This window comes from Mandrillus leucophaeus, unplaced genomic scaffold (assembly GCF_000951045.1).
Source record: "Mandrillus leucophaeus isolate KB7577 unplaced genomic scaffold, Mleu.le_1.0 Scaffold208, whole genome shotgun sequence".
NCBI lineage: Eukaryota > Metazoa > Chordata > Mammalia > Primates > Cercopithecidae > Mandrillus > Mandrillus leucophaeus.
In genome coordinates this window covers 2,464,929-2,483,503 of record NW_012102121.1, presented here as the reverse complement: position 1 = coordinate 2,483,503, position 18,575 = coordinate 2,464,929, and positions in this window count along the sequence as shown.

Genomic DNA, 18,575 nt, shown 5'->3' with positions numbered 1-18,575 from the left:
CTAGTATTTTCATGTATGCACTGCTTATATATGATTTTTTCAAATTAAATCCTCTATTAATTGAATTTAACCCAAGTATATGATACAACCTATGAATTTGCCTATCTTTTTCAAGAAGGCTAGCCAGTTGTCCTAAAACCATTTATTCAAAAGATGCATGCTTATTCTACTGATTTGAGATGCTACCTCTCTCATATACTAATATATACATGCTCTATTCCTGGACATTTTGTTCTGCTGTGTTTGTCTGTCAGTCTCTTTATGTATAACTACCATACCACTTTAATTATTAAGACTATTATATAGTCTCTTATTAACTGACAGCACTAATCTCAGTGCTATCATAGTTCTTTCTTTTAAGAGTTTTCCTGGATATTTTTGCTTACTTTCAACCATAAATTTAGAATCAGCTTGTCTAATTGGACCCTCTAACCAGAGAAATCTATTGGCATTTTTGTTGGGATCGCATTAGCATATAAATTACCTCGGGAAAAATTGTTGAGTCTTTCTATACCTTAGAATATGGTATATCTATTTGTTCAAGATTGCATTTATGGCCAGGCACGGTGGCTCACGCCTGATCCCAGCACTTTGGGAGGCCGAGGCAGGCGTATCACCTGAGGTCAGGAGTTCAAGACCAGCCTGGCCAACATGGTGAAACCCTATCTCTACTAAAAATACAAAAATTAGCCAGGCATGGTGGTGGGCGCCTGTAATCCCAGCTACTAGGGAGGCTGAGGCAGAAAAATAACTTGAACCCGGAAGGCGAAGTTGCAGTGAGCCAAGACTGCGCTACTGTACTACAACCTGGGTGACAGAGCAAGATTCTGTCTCCAAAAAAAGAATTGTATTTACATATTTGAAAATGGTTTACCTTTTTTCTCAAAAAGATTTTACATATTTTGTTTCTGGGTATTTATTCCTTGTGTTGCTATTGTAAAGGGGATTTTCTCCTCCAATATGTCTTCTAATTGTCATTTGTATATACAAAAGTTTTTTATTTCTGCATATTAATTTTTGTATTCTGCTACCTGACTGAATTCTCTCTCTTGCATGCGCGCTCTCTCTCTCCACCTACTAGTAGTAGTAAATTTTAGCTGATTACCTTGGGTTTTTCAGGAATACAGTCATACCACCTTCCAATGACAGTTTTATTTTCATTTTACCATTTTTAAAGCTTTCAATTTCTTCCTGTTCTCCAGTTGTGTTGCTTCCTCCACTCTCTACCAAACAAAGACAATGAAGAGCAAGATAAGCAGGTAGCGGGGCCAGAAGTCTTTAGTGAGGGTGTTCCTTAGGTTTGTGTTTTGTCATAACTTTTCTTCTATTATAGCCACCAACTTATGCCAGGTAAAGTGCCAGACTTAATTTACAACATCCCATTTAATCCTACAAACATGCTTTGAAGTTTATATTACTATTGGCTCCATTTTACAGATTTTTTTAAAAGTCTGAAATGCAGAAAGGGAAAAAAAAATTGCCCAAGGTCACAAAGAAAGCGGTAAAAGTAAGATTCGAATCTAGGTCTAATTCCAAAGAAACCACTCAACTACCATGCTAGTTGTGTACACCCTAGAATAGCATAAGGTGCCCTTTGCTGTAACTTCCCAGGAAAGAAGGACTCTGGTCTTGCTGAGGCCTATATTTGAGCTGTAGTCTGTGGTTTTGGCAGGATCCAGATTCAAGCTTCTTAAACAGCTTGCATGGGATAGCCCTATGGATATCCCTGAATGGGTTTCCAGTTGCCCATAACCTCAGAAAGAGAACAAGCTCTGGGAATGCAGAGTCTAATTTTGCCTTTGAACTTATCATTTGTAAGCCATGTCCAGTGAAATAATGTAGTATGCGCATGAACAGAGGAGATACATGCAATATGTGTCGCGATTCATATATAGCATTTGCAATGCCCTATAAACAAAGAATTCTGGTGGACCCATGTCTGAGTTCAGCAAGACTCAAAGTGAGTACAAGATAAGCATACTATGGAAGCCACTGACTTCCATAGTGTCAGTAGATGTGCACAGATCCAGAATATGAATTCTGTAGTGTTGGTGATCCCGCATGAAAGTTAAGTACTCCGATATTTACACTGAAAACTAACATTGTGCAATATAAAGATGAACAGTAAAATTCATGCCAATTATTTAAAGTTTTAATTTTCCTTTATTTAGAACAACGTTAAATAACAAATAAAAAACACCAGAAGTTGAGAGAGGAGAGAGACCAAAATAAAAAGGGAAAAGAATTATATTTTAATACTCTTAATGGCATTTTTTCCCTTCTTTTTGAACAAAGGGCCTACATTTTCATTTTACAAGCACCACATATTCTAAAGCTAGTCCTGTTTTTAACAAACCTCCCAGTGATTCTGATGTAAGGACAGGATTGAGAACCACTGGAGCAGATTACCTTCTCTTTTTTTTTTTTTTTTGACACAGAGTTTCGCTCTGTCACTCAGGCTGCAGTGCAGTGGCGTGATCATGGCTCAGTGTAGCCTCCACCTCCTGGGCTGAAGCGATCCTCCCACCTCAGCCTCCCACGTAGCTGGGACTACAGACCCTCGCCACCACACCCGGCTAACTTTTGTAATTTTTGTAAAGACCAGTTTTCGCCATGTTGCCCAGGCTGGTCTTGACCTTCTGGGCTGAATCAAGTCTCCCACCTCAGCCTCACAAAGTGTTGGGATTTCAGGTGTGAGCCACCGCGTTCGGCCCAGGACTCCTGGCGGGCCCGAGACGTCGCAGGACTAGGAGTATTGGGTGGGGGCGTGCTGCCCTCTAGTGTCTCTGGCTGCGATCTACCGCTACTCGCCGCGCTTCTGCACCGGGCGGTAACCGGCTTTGTGAGCTCCGGTGGTTTTGCTACCTGACACTGCTCTGGGGCTTCCTGCCCAACTCCTTGGAAATTCTAGCTCTTGGGCATTAACAAAGGTGCTCATCTATAAAAGTATTGCCGCTGAGTGGCAGCAACTACGCATCTCTGTCCCCGGCACCTTGGTATATTTGATGTTCACTAGTATTTTCTGAGTATGAGACACAGCGAAGCTCTTTCGTAAGGCTTGTGTGGAGGGACAAGTCTCACATCAGTGGCATGTCAGTCACCTTTTTCTTTACAAGGCGATAGGACCCATGGTACGTATGAACTGGTAGCCATGAACAGTTCCTTGAAGAAATTCTATTGCAATCATTGTGGCTCTGCAGCATTATAATGAAAGCAGGGTCTGGCTTAAAGCAAGTTTTCTAGAAACAAATGAAGAAGAATCCTTGATAGTTGTGCAGCCCTCCAGCATCCACAGAGGCTTTTCATGTACTTCATCTCCCTTGTTTGCTATTCGCTCTCAACCACGAGGCAGGAAGGGCAAATGTGATGATCCATGCCCACATCGTGAGAAATGCCAGGCTTAGCTGTGTTCATTACATGAATGTGCCCTTGTTTAGGAAGACACTGATCCCACTGTCCTGTCCGCACAAGCACCCTTCATCAGTGAGTCCCAAGCCAGTAAATAAATAATCTGCAAAAAGGCATGACACTATTTTTGGCTCAGCCCTTGGCTGAGCTCTGAGGCAGAGGAGCAAAGGCCAAGCGAGTTGCTGGAGAGGAGTTTGCAGCAGATGGTTTCAATGGCTTGGTGGGAGGGCAGTGGCTGTGGGTTATCTGTGAGGTAAGTAGTGCACCGGCAGGAGCAGGTGCAGGATTTGCAGAACATGGTGATTCTGCTGGGGGCAAGAGGTCAGGCTAATAGGTGATAGAACTGTTACAGCCACATAGAGGGCGGCAGCAGCTGCAGGGAGCCGGAGCTGTTTGGATAGGTAATGTGGTGTTCTGCTCACCTCTTTTTCAACTTATTGGCGAGGAAGAGGGTCCCACTCTAGGATTCTGGGGATGGCTGAACACCCTACACCCAACACTGGACAGAAGAGATTAACAGCATTTTCTAGACACATGTACATTCACCGCTCACAGAAGGAGGACTCTGCACACTATGCAGGGCCGCATGGGGTTGCACTTAGTAGAGTGAAAAAACAGGGGCCATAGGAGGCAGGTTTTATAATAACAACATGATGAGGTGTTGGTGCCTTAGGGAAGATGTGAATGGCTTGTTTGAATAATTCTGTGGGTTGGGTACAGCTGATCCAGCTGATAGAGAAACCAGTGAGTGGGGACCCTTTCCCACGGGGTGGTGAACATATCTGGGCAGAGCTGGTGAACTCATGGTTAGGCCTTTGGAGTCCTTTAAGGTTCTAAGATATCAAGGCAGCACATTTGAGGCCTAATAATACATACAGGGCAGCTCAGTGATAGCAGCAAGATGGCTGATTAGAAACACCTGGCATTTGTCTCCATTACAAAAAGGAACAAGGCAATGAATAAACAGCTAAGATTTGACTACAGTATTGAGGGGAGAGCGATGGAGTGCAGTGGGGGAGTGGAGATGCGCCTGTGGTGACGGGAGCAGTAAGGAGCACCCAGCCTCTGAAGCCCCACCTCCCTCGCCCAGTTTGGATTGGCCTAGAATCAGGTAGGACTTCCCTTTGTGGGGAAAAGGTAAGCAGAAGATCCTCACCAGTGCCCACTGCCACTGCAAACACCCACAGTCCTTACTACAGGAGAATCCCACAGTCCTCACAAGTCCTGAGCCCAGTATAGAGAGCTGCCTAATATTCACACAGCTACATTGCCCTGCATTAGAAGAGCAAGGTGTGTACTGCCTATCCCCCACCAATCCCCTGTGAGCAAAGCTGCTGCAGCATGGTGCCAGCCTGAGACAAAAGCCACCTCTGAAGTGTACCCTGCCCTGGGGACCAGTAGCCACTGCACCTCCCTAGCACTGTCGCTCCATCTTCATTATGCCAAGCCCACAAGGGTTGCTGAATGCAGTAATCCCAGGTGCATGGAACCTGGGCCCAGGATCAGCTGTGATTTCGGCCCTGCATAGCAGGGAAAGCAACCCCTGTTGCGTATACTTCCAGCTAGCGGAACAGTCTGCCAGTTCACCCAGGGCAAACCCACTCCTAAGCTGGTGAACCCGCCCTTAAGCTAGCCAACCCACTGTGTGTCCTGCCCCAAGCAGGAGAGGTCCCCAAATCACCAAACAACTGACGGTTGTGGTGGAGTAGCTACACGTCCACACCCAGGGCCTGAGAAACAGGCCCCATGTCCATTACCCTGGCCTGCCCAAGGCTCCATGCCTGCTATAAAGGTCTGAGAAACATTCCTGCAGGGCCACTCTTGGCAAAGATACACCCAGGCCAGCTAAGCAGCCTTGTGTCTATACTCCCGGCCTGATGAATAGCCCCATGGGAGACTCTCAGCAAACATATCCCCAAACCAGCCAAGCAGACTTGCGATGTCATCTTGGACCTGAGAAACAGCCCTGTGGGCTGCCCTCGGCAGACACACACCAAAACCAGCTAAGAAACCATATGGCTATGTCCCAGTCCTGAGAAATAACCCATGGACCATCCCTGCCAGGTACATCCCAAGGTAGACTGAGCAACCACACATGTTCTCCTAACCAGAGTAATAGCCCTATGGCCCTAACCCCAGCAAGCCAGACCCCAAACTGGCCAATGCACCATGTGCATATATATGCACCACTAACCTGAGAAACAGCCCAGCAAGTCTACCCCCAGCAAAGGCGCACCACCACTGCCATAAACTATTACAGCCTAGGCCACTGAGACACATGCAAACATCACTAGCATGGATTACAACTGACGAAACTATATAGAGACTACATTTTTGCATCCACCTAGAACCAAAGCCAATGCACTTCACCAAACCAACACCCCAAGACCCATCCATATGAATAAGCCTTTCCCTGTGAAATCTAACCCATAAAATGGGAAATGGTGACTGTTCCACCAGATTCATAGAAATCAACATAGGGACAAATCAAACATGAAAAAGCAAGGAAATATGAAATCTCTAAAGGAGATTATCCCTGTTTGCACATGGCATATTATACATAGAAAACCCCAAACTATATCCCCCCAAAATCTTAGAGATGATAAACACATTCAGCAAAGTTGCAGGATACAAAATCAACATACAAAATCAGTAGCATTTCTGTATGTGAACAACAAACTAGCTGAAAAAGAAATCAGGAAAGCTATCCCATTTACAAAAGTTAAAAAAAAAACAAAAACAGAAATAAATTTAACCAAGGAGGTATAGGATCTCTGCAAAGAAATCTATGAAAAACACTGATGGGCAGGGTGCAGTGGCTCACACCTGTAATCCCAGCACTTTGGGAGGCCGAGGTGGGTGGATCATGAGGTCAGGAGTTCGAAACCAGCCTGGCCAAGATGGTGAAACCCCGTCTCTACTAAAAATGCAAAAATTACCCAGGTGCAGTGGCAGGAGCCCATAATCCCAGCTACTCAGGACGCTGAGGCAGGAGAATAGCTTGAACCTGGGAGGCGGAGTTTGCAGTGAGCCAAGATCACGCCACTGCACTCCAGCCTGGGTGACAGAGCAAGACTCCATCTCAAATAAAAAAGAAAAAGAAAAAAAAGAAAAACACTGATGAAGAAAACTGAAGAGGATAAAAACAAATAAGAAGACATTCCATGCTCATGGATTGGATGAATTAATATTCTTAAAATGACCATAGTACCCAGAGTGATCTACAGATTCAATACAATCTGTATGAAAATACCAATGACATTCTTCACAAAAATAGAAAACAAATCTTAAAATTTAAAATTTATATAAATTTTAAGACCTTGAATAGCCAAATCAATCCTGAGTAAAAAGAACAAAGCTGGAGGCATCACACTGCTTGACTTCAAAATATACTACAAAGCTCTAGTAGCCAAAACAGCATGGCACTATCATAAAGGTGACACATAGACCAATGGAACAGAATAGAGAACCAAGAAATAAATCCATGAATTTACAGTCAACTGATTTTCAGCAAAGGCACCAGGAACATACACTGCGGGGAAAACACTCTCTTCTTAAGTAGCAAAACTGAATATCCATATGCAGAAGAATGAATACTCACCATATAGAAAAATCGGGCAAGGCATGGTGGCTCACACCTGTAATCCCAGCACTTTGGGAGGCTGAGGTAGGTGGATCACCTGAGGTCAGGAGTTCGAGACCAGCCTGACCAACATGGCAAAACCCCGTCTCTACTAAAAATACAAAATTAGCCGGGCATGGTGGCACACTGCTACAGTCCCAGCTACTCAGGAGGCTGAGGCACAAGAATCACTTGAACCCAGGAGGCAGAGGTTCCAGTGAGCCGAGATGGTGCCATTGAACTCCAGCCTGGGCAACAACAGTGAAACTTCAAGAAAGAAAAAGAGAAAGAGATCAACTCAAAATTAATTACAGGGTGAAGTGTAAAATCCAAAACTTTAAAACTACCAGAAGAAAACATAAGAGAAATGCTTCAGGACATTGGTCTGGGAATACGTTTTATGAATAAGACCTCAAGAACACAGGCAACAACAGCAAAAATAAACAAATGAGATTATACCAAACTGAAAAGCTACTGCACAGCAAGGAAATAATCAACAGAGTGAATAGACAACCAACGGAATGGGTAAAAATATTAACAAACTGTTCATCTAACAGGTGATTTATATCCAGATTATACAGGCTGAGCACAATGGCACATACCTGCAATCCCAGCTGCTATTGGGCAGCTGAGAAAGGAAGATTGCTTGAGTCCAGGAGTTCAAGGTTAAAGTGAGCTATGATTGCACCACCACACTCCAGCCTGGGCAACAGAGAAAGACCCTGTCTCTTAAAATAATAAAAATAAAATATTAGTAATAATGATTAAAATTAAAAACAACAGCCGGGCGCGGTGGCTCACGCCTGTAGTCCCAGCTACTCAGGAGGCTGAGGCAGGAGAATGGCTTGAACCCAGGAGGCGGAGCTTGCAGTGAGCCGAGATCGCGCCACTGCACTCCAACCTGGGCGACAGCGTGAGACTCCGTCTCAAAAAAAAAAAAAAAAAAAAATTAAAAACAACATACAAGGATCTCAACAGCAAACAACAACAATCCAATTAAAAATGAGCAAATGATCTGTAGAATAACTTTGGAAGTATTCCCACCTCCTCTACTTTTCAGAATAGTTTGAGTAGGATTGGTATTAGTTCTTTAAATGTTTGGTAAAATTCAGCAGTGAAGCTATCAGGTCCTGGGTTTTTCTTTGCTGGGAGACTTTTTATTATGGCTTTGATGTCATTACTTGTTACTTGTCTGTTCAGGTTTTGGATTTCTTCATGGTTCAGTGTCAGTAAGTTGTTTGTGTCTAGGAATTTATCCATTTCTCCTAGGTTTTCCAATTTATTGGCATATAGTTATTCATAGTAGCCTCTAGTGATTCTTTGAATTTCTGCGGTGTTGGTTGAAATGTCTCCTTTTTCATCTCTGATTTTATGTGAGCCTTCTGTCTTTTTTCTTAGTCTGGCTAAAGGTTTGTCAATTTTATCTTATGAAAAAGGCAACTTTTTATTTCATTGATCTTATGTATTTTTTACATTTCAAACAAACAAGGGGAAAACTCATAAAATAACTCTACATTTTAACTTCATACCCCCACTTATTTATTTATTTATTTATTTATTTATTTATTTATTTATTTTTGAGGCAGAGTCTTGCTCTGTCACCTAGACTGGAGTGCAGTGGCATGGTCTTGGCTCACTGCAACCCCTGCCTCCTGGGTTCAAGCAATTATCATGCCACACCACTGTAGTCCCACACTGTAGCTGGGACTACAGGCATGCACCAGCCAGCCAAATTTTGTATTTTTAATTGAGACAGGGTTTCACCATGATGGCCAGTCTGGTCTCAAACTCTTGGCCTCAAGTGATCCACCAATACCCTGCTTTTTAACTTTGTTGTTGTTTCTATTACTTATTGTACTATGTCTTGAAAAGTTGTTGGAGTTATTATTTTTGCTTGTTTCATCTGTGTTTTTCTGCGTAGTTACAATTACTAGTGAGTTTTGTACTTTCGGATGAGTTCTTACTGTTCATTAATGTTCTTTTCTTTTAGACTGAAGCATTTCTTGTAGGACAGGTCTGGTATTGATGAAATTCCTCAGCTTTTGTTTGCCTGGGAAAGTGTTTAAGTCTCCTGCATGTGTGAAGGATATTTTTGCTAGATATACTATCCTAGGGTAAAAGTTTTTTTCCTTCAGCACTTCAAATATGTCATATTACTCTCTCCTACCCTGTAAGGTTCCCACTGAAAAGTCTGCTGCCAGACATATTGGAGCTCCATTGTATGTTGTTTCTTTTCTCTTGGTGTTTTAGGATGCTTTCCTTTTTATTTTAAAAATTGAGACACCAGGGAATGGTGGGCAAGGGGAGGGACAGCATTAGGACAAATACCTAATGCATGTGGGGCTTAACACCTAGATAACAGGTTGATAGGTGCAGCAAACCATCATGGCACGTGTATACCTATGTAACAAACCTGCACGTTCTGCACATGTATCCCAGAACTTGAAGCAAAATTAAAAAAAAAAAAAAAAGAATGAATAACAGGAGAACAGAACAGGAAAAAAAAAGAATTGAGACAGGGTCTCGCTGTGTTGCCCAGGCTGGTCTTGAACTCCTGACCTCAAGCAATCCTCCCACCTTTGATTATTAAATGCCTTGAGGTGGTCTTCTTTGGGTTAAATCTGCTTGGTATTCTATAACCTTCTTGTACTTGAATATTGATACCTTTCTCTAGGTTTGGGGAGTTCTTTGTTATTATTCCTTTGAAGAAACTTCTATATGTATCTCTCTATCACCTCTTTCAGACCAATAACCCTTAGATTTGCCCTTTCGAGGCTGTTTTCTAGATCTTGTAGGCATGCTTCCTTGTTTTTTATTCTTTTTTCTTTTGTCTCCCTGGCTATGTATTTTTAAGTAGCCTGTTTTTATTTTAGTATATGTGCTGCCGAAGCGAGCACTAAGTAGCCTGTTTTTAAGCTCACTGATTCTTTCTTCTGCTTGATCAATTCTGCAATTAAGAGACAGATGCATTCCTCAGTATCTCAATTGCATTTTTCATCTTGAGAGTTTCTACTTGATTCTTTTTAATTATGCCAATTTCTTTGTTACATTTATATGATAGAATTCTGAATTTTTTCTCTGTGTTATGTTGAATTTCTTTGAGTTTCCTCAAAACAGCTATTTTGAAATCTCTATCTGAAAAGTCACATACTTCTGTCTCTCTGGGATTGGTCCCTGGTGCCTTATTTCGTTCATTTGGTGAGGTCATGTTTTCCTGGACAGTCTTGATGGTTGTGAATGTTCACCAGTGCATTAGGTATTGAAGAGTTAGGTATTTATTGTAGTCTTTCCAGTTTGGGCTTGTCCATACCCATCCTTCTTGGGAAGACTTTCTAATTATCCAAAGGGATTTGGGTGTTGTGATACTATGTTTTTGATCACTGTAGCCATATCTGCATTAAGGGGCACCCCAAGCCCAGTAACGCTGTGGTTCTTGCAAACGCATAGAGTTACCACGTTGGTGGTCTTGGCTAAGATCCAGGACAATTATCTAGATTACCAGGCAGAAACTCTTGTTCTCTTCCCTTACTTTCTCCCAAACAGAGTCTCTCTGTGCTGAGTCATCTGAGGCTGGAGGTGCGGTGAAACAAGCAAGCCTGTGGCCACCACAACTGGGGCTGTGCTGGGTCAGACCTGATCTCATGAGAACTCACTCACTATTGTGAGGAAAGTACCAAAGGGGATGACACTAAACCATTCATGAGAAATCTGCCCCCATGATCCAATCACCTCCCACCAGGTCCCACTTCTAACATTGGAGATTATAATTGAACATAAGATTTGGGTGGGAACACAGATCCAAACCATATCCAAGTATAACATATATACAGAAAAATATACAAATCTCAAGTGTACATCTTGATGAATTAGCACAAAGGGACCACACCAAAGTATCCACTTCCATGATATTCAAGAAATACAATGTTACTAGCACCTCAAAACTCTATTGTATCCCCTCCTAATCACCTCCTACCCTCCCTTCTCCCCAAAGGTAATTTCTATTCTTTTAACATCCTTATTTTTGAACTGTAAATGGAATTATATAATATATACTATTTTATTCAACATTATGTTTGTGCAGTTACATGTAGGAGAAATTCATTCATTTTCATTGTTGCTTAGCATTTCATTATATGAATATGTCACAATTTAGTTATCCATTCTATTGCTGATGTATAATTTTTTTTGCTTCTGGTTTGAGATTATTATAAATGATGCCACTTTGAACTTTCAAATATATGTCTTTTGGTGAACACATGTGTGTGTTTCTCTTGAGTATAAATCTAGGAGTGGAATTTCTGGGTCATCAGGAAATACATATATTCAGCCTTACCAGATCCTGCCAAACAGTTTTCTGTAGTGGTTGTTCCAATTTACACTGCCACCAGCTGTGTTTGGGAGTTTCAGTTGCTCCAGATCCTCATCATCTCTGGGCGTTGTCAATCTTTCAAATTTTATATTTTCTGGTAGGCCTATATTAGTATCTCATTGTGGCTTTAATTATTTATATATCTGAGGTTTCAAGTGAGTTTGCAAACCTTCTCATTTGTTGGCAATTTATTAATAGTTATCTTTTCCTGTAAAATGCTTGTTCTGGTCCCTTGCTGATTTGTCTATTGGGTTATCTGTCTGTTTCTTGTTGATTTGTAGAACTTTTTTTTCTTTTTACGAGACAAGGTCTTGCTCTATCACCCAGGCTGGAGTGCAGTGGTGTAATCATAGCTCACTGCAGCCTTGAGTTCCTGGGCTCAAGCAATCCATCCACTTCAGCCTCCCAAGTGGTTAAGACTATAGGCACAGGCCACTATGCACTGCTAACTTTTAAATTTTTTTGTAGAGACAGGGTCTTGCTGTGTTGCCCAGGCTGGTCTTGAACTGCTGGCCTCAAACCACCCCCACCCCCTCAACCCACAGTCTCCCAAAGCACTGGGATTATAGATGTGAGCCACTATGTCCTGCAGAATTTTATATATTCTGATGCAACTGCCTTGTTGGCTAAATATTTTGTATATATATTTTTCCTCTTCTGTAACTTACCTTTATACTCTCTTAAAGGTGTCTTTTGATAAATAAAAGATATTGATTTTAATGTAGTCCAATGTATCAATCTTTCTTTATGGTTAGTGCTTTTTGTGTCCTTTTTAAGAAATTTTTCCTAATCTCAAGGTAATGAAGATAGTCTTCTATGTTATATTCTAGAAGCTTTATGATTTGACCATCCTAAAGCAACAGGATGAGCCCACACCCAAAATTTGGTTTGAATATCAAGACTGATGATGCCACACACAATAAGAGGGTATAAAAAGGTTTATTACTTACATAATTCAGGTCTCAGGGAGCAGGGCATGCCTCCCAAGCTGCCAAATGGCTTTATTAATCAAGGAAAGGAGACTGACTCACAGTTTTTAATGTTTGCTTAGTAAATATTCTTTATCAGATTTCATCCATTCCTTGTTTGAGAGAAGTTTTCCTAATGAATGAATGTGTAATATTATCAAAATATTTTTCTACATCTATCAATATGATCATATAATTTTTATTCCTAATTCTCTTAATGTGAATTGCATTGATTGCTTTTTCAATCTTACACTTGCCTTGTACTCCTGAATAAACCCAATTCAGTTGTAGTGTATTGCTGTTTTTATATATCACTGGATTTAGTTTGGTAATCTTTTGTTTGGGTTGCTAATATCTATGTTCACAAATGAGATTAGCTTGTACTTTTCCTTTCTCTTACTATAGTTGTCAGGCTTTGGTATCTCATGGCTGGTAGCTAAGCTAGAGGCACTGGCAATCCCAGATCACCATAGTTCAATCAGAGACTGGGAGGATTTGCAGTAGATTCAATCCATGTGAGGGTTTGTCTATTTCCAGTTCATACTTACTTCTATGGTACAGCTCTTCAGGGGTTGACCAAAAGCCTGTGGTTTTTACCAGAACCCTTCCTTCTTATCAAGCAAATTCCAAGTTTTGTTCCCTTTAACCTATAAATCTCTCAAATGTTCTGCTCAGTTTTTCAGCCTGTTAGCCCTTGTCATTGACCTTAAGAGGAAGAACAGCCCCAAACGTCAAGCTCCCTTCAGTAAGCTTTCCCTCTCACTTGAATCTTGACCCCATAATTCCTCAGTGCTTTGGTAGTTTTACCAAAGTTTTTAAAGTAATCTTTGATAGTTTTATCAAACTTTTCTTGAGGTTTTACAGTGCCTTTAAACATTATTTTAAAATATTTTGTCACTATTTTCTAGTTGTTCTTGGCAGGAGAAATGGTCTGAATCAACTTAATCTATCATTGGATTGAAAGCGCCCTAATTGTTTACTTTTGAAATGCTTTTTTAAACTATAGAAGTACAGTGCATCTTCATTATTTGTTAGGGGGTAAAGTTGTTGGTATACTTTTCCATTTTCAGAATTCTGAATGGAAAATGGAACAATATATTCACAACTTTACCCCCCATAATAAATAATGCTATCAGTATGGGGTATTTCTAGTCTTTTTTTCTCATGGACATATTTTTACATGGTTATATACTCTTAGTGCTCAAATAATTTCACATGCTGGTTTTTTTCCTTTAACATTATTCTCATCAGTATTTTACCTACCTACCTCTTATTGTAAATATCACTTCTTCTTGAAAAGCTAGTAAATTCTTTCCCCACCGCTTCTTTCATTCTCCTAAGAGAGTACCTACAGCTACTTCTCACACTCCAGTGAAGCAGCTAGCCTAAAAAGTGAAGCTGGCTGATAGATGGAAAACTGAGTAGCTCATTCTATTGGTCCTCTTGACCTTGGCTCACCAAGCTTGGCCAGTATAGCTGTGGATCCAAGAAGCCAGTATGGAGAAGCAAGAATCGGGAGGCTGATCAGAATTAATAATACTCCAGCTGTGGGGACTTGGTAGTCAGCCTACTTCAGCTCCTTCCTGACCTCTCTGCTCTGAGTCATGGAGGACAGTCTGCCAGCTGGCTGCTCCTTGCTCTAATCCCTCCTCTGGTCCTGTGTACTCAGTACACCCCTGCACTCCTTTAGCATCCATGCCAGCAAGGATAGCAGCTTCTGCCCAAGACTTCTAGTTAGGAAATGACATTGTCTCTTCTGATTCTGTGCTAAAATATTTCTGTCAAGCTGTAACTAACCCCTGGCTTCCTGTTCAACCCCTGTCTGGCTGGTGAAGCAGATGATTAATGAGTATGTCACGGACCTGAATTTTTTTTTTTTAATCTTGCCAAGTCATGACCAGTGGTATCTCTGCCTCCATCCACTTGAAATGTTTCTGTACTAAAGATTACCTGATTTTGGCAAGACCTATTCTTTAGAGCAGCAGTTCCCAACCTTTTTTACACCCTGATACATTTGGCAAATGATATTCAAGTGCCCAGTGTTACCTAGTGTACAATTTCCAGCATATGTGCTGTAACTCTACCCCTTTCTCTCCCTCAGCAAAGCACTGTAGAGTGAAAGTAAAAATAGCATATTATAGAGATAAATTTAAGTTGCCTTTATTCTTTCATCATGTAAAACATTAAAATGTCTTGGCACAATATTTAGTGACAAATGAACAAGGTTGAAAACCACTGTTCTGGAGAAAACTGGTGATTCACCTCCACATCAGAAAGCAATTACTAGGAACCTTCTGAGTATGTAGCACCGAGCCAGTTTGCAACCTACTTTGTGGTTGGCCATAAGCCAGCCAATTTTGTTATAGCTTTTACCCCAAACTTGAACTTACAGCTCTATGATTTTGTGCATTACATCTTTCTCACTCTTAACATATAAGCAGTTTATTGGTTCTTCAAAATTCCGAGCCTATTTATTCTCCAGTGAAGCCATTGATATCACATGTCCTATTGAGCTTTGTTCCCCACTGACCACCACCCATGGTCCATTGTAATGTTCAGCCCCTAATCTTGAGTACTTTTGCCAGCTTGGAATTACAATTGCTTGGGAGAAATAGGGTGTTATGGTTTGAATGTGCCTCCCAAAGTTCATGTGTTGGAAACTTGATCTGCAGTGCAAAGGTATTAAGAGATGAGGCCTAATAAAAGGTAATTAGGTCATGAGAGCAGAGCCCTCCTGAAAGGATTAATGCCATTATCACAGGAGCAGGTTAGTTATCATGAGAGTAAATTGTTATAAAGTGATTTCAGCCCCTAGTGCCTCCCTTTGTCTCATGCACTCACTTCTGCCTTCTGCCTTCCACTATGGGACGACTCACCAGATCCCAGTGTCATGTGCTTGTGCTTCCCAACCTCCAGAACTGTGAACTGAATAAATCTCTGTTCATTATAAATTATCCAGTCTCAAGTATTCTGTTACAACAGCAAAAACAGACTAAGACATAGGGAAAGGGTGGGAAAGGGACCAACCATCTCCAAAAGGAGAAGATGGTACTGGTTATTAGACACCTATACAGGACCCACATGGTAATGTAAATTTTTTGCACAAACTCAAGAAGAGCTGTAAATATAAAAGTGATACTCCTAGGATATTAGCGGCATGCTCCCTGAAATTATAATGATGGCTAATATCATGAGTTCTTCCCCAAATCCCATGTAGTTAAAACAATTATTGGTCCTCATATTTTCAAGAGATAGATGTAGGTGAATTAGAAATAAATAGCCTAAAATAGTCCTTTCTGCAGTTACCTGGAGAAGTGAATATGAACTTTAGGGTTTACTATGGTTGTAAATAATCCCCTGAAATGGAAGAAGGCTCTCTAGAGGGGTTAACCCTTTCTGTGTTTGAAGTCCAATTTTTCTCATTCTGTATTAAATTGTGTCCCCCTTCAGTGGAAAACTGGTCCTCACCTAAAGGTGTTATAGAGTTTACTACTTTGTCAAATTGTAACACCATGGATCAGGTAGGATAGGATTAAAATGTTTCTAAAAGACATGATTTTTTATAAAGGAAAAGCCTTTATACAGCATTTATATCTAGAGATGAAAGGTCTTTGAGCCTATAGCGCATGCTTGTACTAGGGCTTGGGGAAAATGTACAAGTGAGAGAATATATTGTTACTGAAACTATTTATCACAGGCTGCTTTTAACTACAGTGTTGTTGCAAGTCACATTGTGAGATAGTAAATATTTTAGAATGGCAGGCATCTGTTCCAAATACCCGACTCTGCCATTGTAGTGAGAAAGCAGCCACAGACAATACATCAATAAATGGGCATGACTGTGTTCTAATAAAACTTTATTTACAAAAACAGGCAGTTCAATACCTGAACTATACTACATTTTCATGAAGCATGACTTTATTATAGGTAATTGTCATGTTAAAGTGTGACTATTTTAAAATGCAAGTGTTTAATGCAAAGTTGTATAAATAAAGTGCATAATTTTTCACCCTGTTTAAAAAAAAAAACAAAAGAAGCAAGGCATGGTGGCTCACACCTGTCATCCCAGCACTTTGGGAGGCCAAGGCAGGAGGATATCTTGAGCCCAGGAGTTTGAGACCAGCCTGGGCAACACAGGGAGACCCTGTCTCTATAAAAATAAATAAATAAATAAATAAATAAATAAATAAATAAATAAATAAATAAAAATTTTAAAAAAGAGTAGGCATACCGCATTTGGTGAGGTAGGTGGCAGTTGTTTTTCTCTGTGATGGTGTGACGGTCGTACGTTAACTGAGGCACAGTTCTTTGTTGGGGGCCTGCAGCAATGGTACTGTAGTAGTGCCCAGAGGTATCTACTCTGAGGAAATGCTGAGAGTGAGCAAGGAAAGAGCTGCTCCAAGATTGGGCCATGGTCAGAGTCCAAGGTCATTGGTCCCCTCCCCATACTATCCCACAGCCCACTCTCACTCCCAGCTCTGCTCCTCTGAACTTGAGTCTGTGAGGGGACCTCCTTGGGAGACTTTAATCTACTTATTTTCCAAGTGAATTTTTCTTCTACATTCCTGAAATTAAAAGCTGATTAATATTCCCTTCAGTCTGGGCATATTTGCACTGTATCTTGCTGATATTTCACAAAATATAAGTGTCCTTCTAATACAGATACAGATGTTCTATTTTTATATTCTCTTGGGCATTTCAATTGTGATTTTGAAGAGAAACAAATTAAATGGAAAGGGAATCTCCAAAGGTTCAGTGCTCACTGGCAGATCTTTTATACTATGACTTCCATTCTCTCAGTACTTTCAAGAGTTTCCTCAACAAGTACATTGATAGGGAACACACTGAGAATTGCGTATCTTGAGAGCACTTCCTGTTCTGTCCCCTCCCCCCCCCATTTAAAACTAGTGTGATGAAATACTTAAGCCACACTGTTTGTCTTAGTTCCAGCTGCCTAGAAAACAGAGCCCAGGTAAAGCTTAAGTACTAATTCTTCATAGCGACAGTCAAGGAAAAGGGACATGAGACAGGAAAGGATGGAAAGCAAATAGAAGGTGGTACATTAAACAGTCAGCCCAGCCATCACTTGGCCATGCAGAACATCACTGGACAGGCAATAAATACTGCCAGGCTGGATGAGGTGACTCACGCCTGTAATCCCAGTACTTTGGGAGGCCGAGGCAGGTGGACCACCTGAGGTCGGGAGTTCAAGGCTAGACTGACCAACATGGAGAAGCCCCATCTCTACTAAAAATACAAAATTAGCCAGGCATAGTGGCACATGCCTATAATCCCAGCAACTCTGGAGGCTGAGGCAGGACAATCACTTGAACCCGGGAGGCGGAGGTTGCGGTGAGCCAAGATCATACCATTGCACTCTAGCCTGGGCAACAAGAGTGAAACTCCGTCTCAAAAAAAAAAAAAAAAAAAAAGAAGAAGAAGAAAAAGAAAGAAAGAAAAGAAAAGATATACTGCCTTGTAACAATCTGTTAGAGGTGGAAAATAGAAAACTCATCTGCCTGTCTAGTAGCCAGCCTTTAATATAGCCCTTAATTTTATATATATGTGTGTGTGTGTGTGTGTGTGTGTGTTTCTAAACTTTTTTTACAAAAATGAGAGGACACAGGCCAGGTGCAGTGGCTTATGCCTGTAATCCCAACACTTTGGGAAGCCAAGGCAGGTGGATCACCTGAGGTCAGGTGTTCAAGACCAGCCTGGCCAACATGGTGAAACCCTGTCTCTACTAATAATACAAAAATTAACCGGGCATGGTGGCACAAATCCGTAATTCCAGCTACTTGGGAGGCTGAAGCAGGAGAATTGTTTGAACCTGGGAGGCAAAAGTTGCAGTGAGCTGAGATCACACCATTGCACTCCAGTCTGGGCAACAAGAGTGGAACTCCATCACCAAAAAAAAAAAGAGAGTGAGAAAGAGAGACAGGACACTATATACGCTTGTTTCGCTTACATATGAGACCATATGTATCTACCTCATCCTTTTTAATGGTAGCATAATATTCCATTGTATGGATATATAATAATTTATTTAACGATCCTCATGTTTAAGCTGTTTCCACTGCTTTGCTATTCTAAATAATGATGCAGTGAATACCCTTTCATATGTCTTTGTGCAAATATATGAGTTTATCTATTAGATAAATTCCCAGAAGGGGAACTGCTGGATCAAAAGCTATGTGCATTTCACATT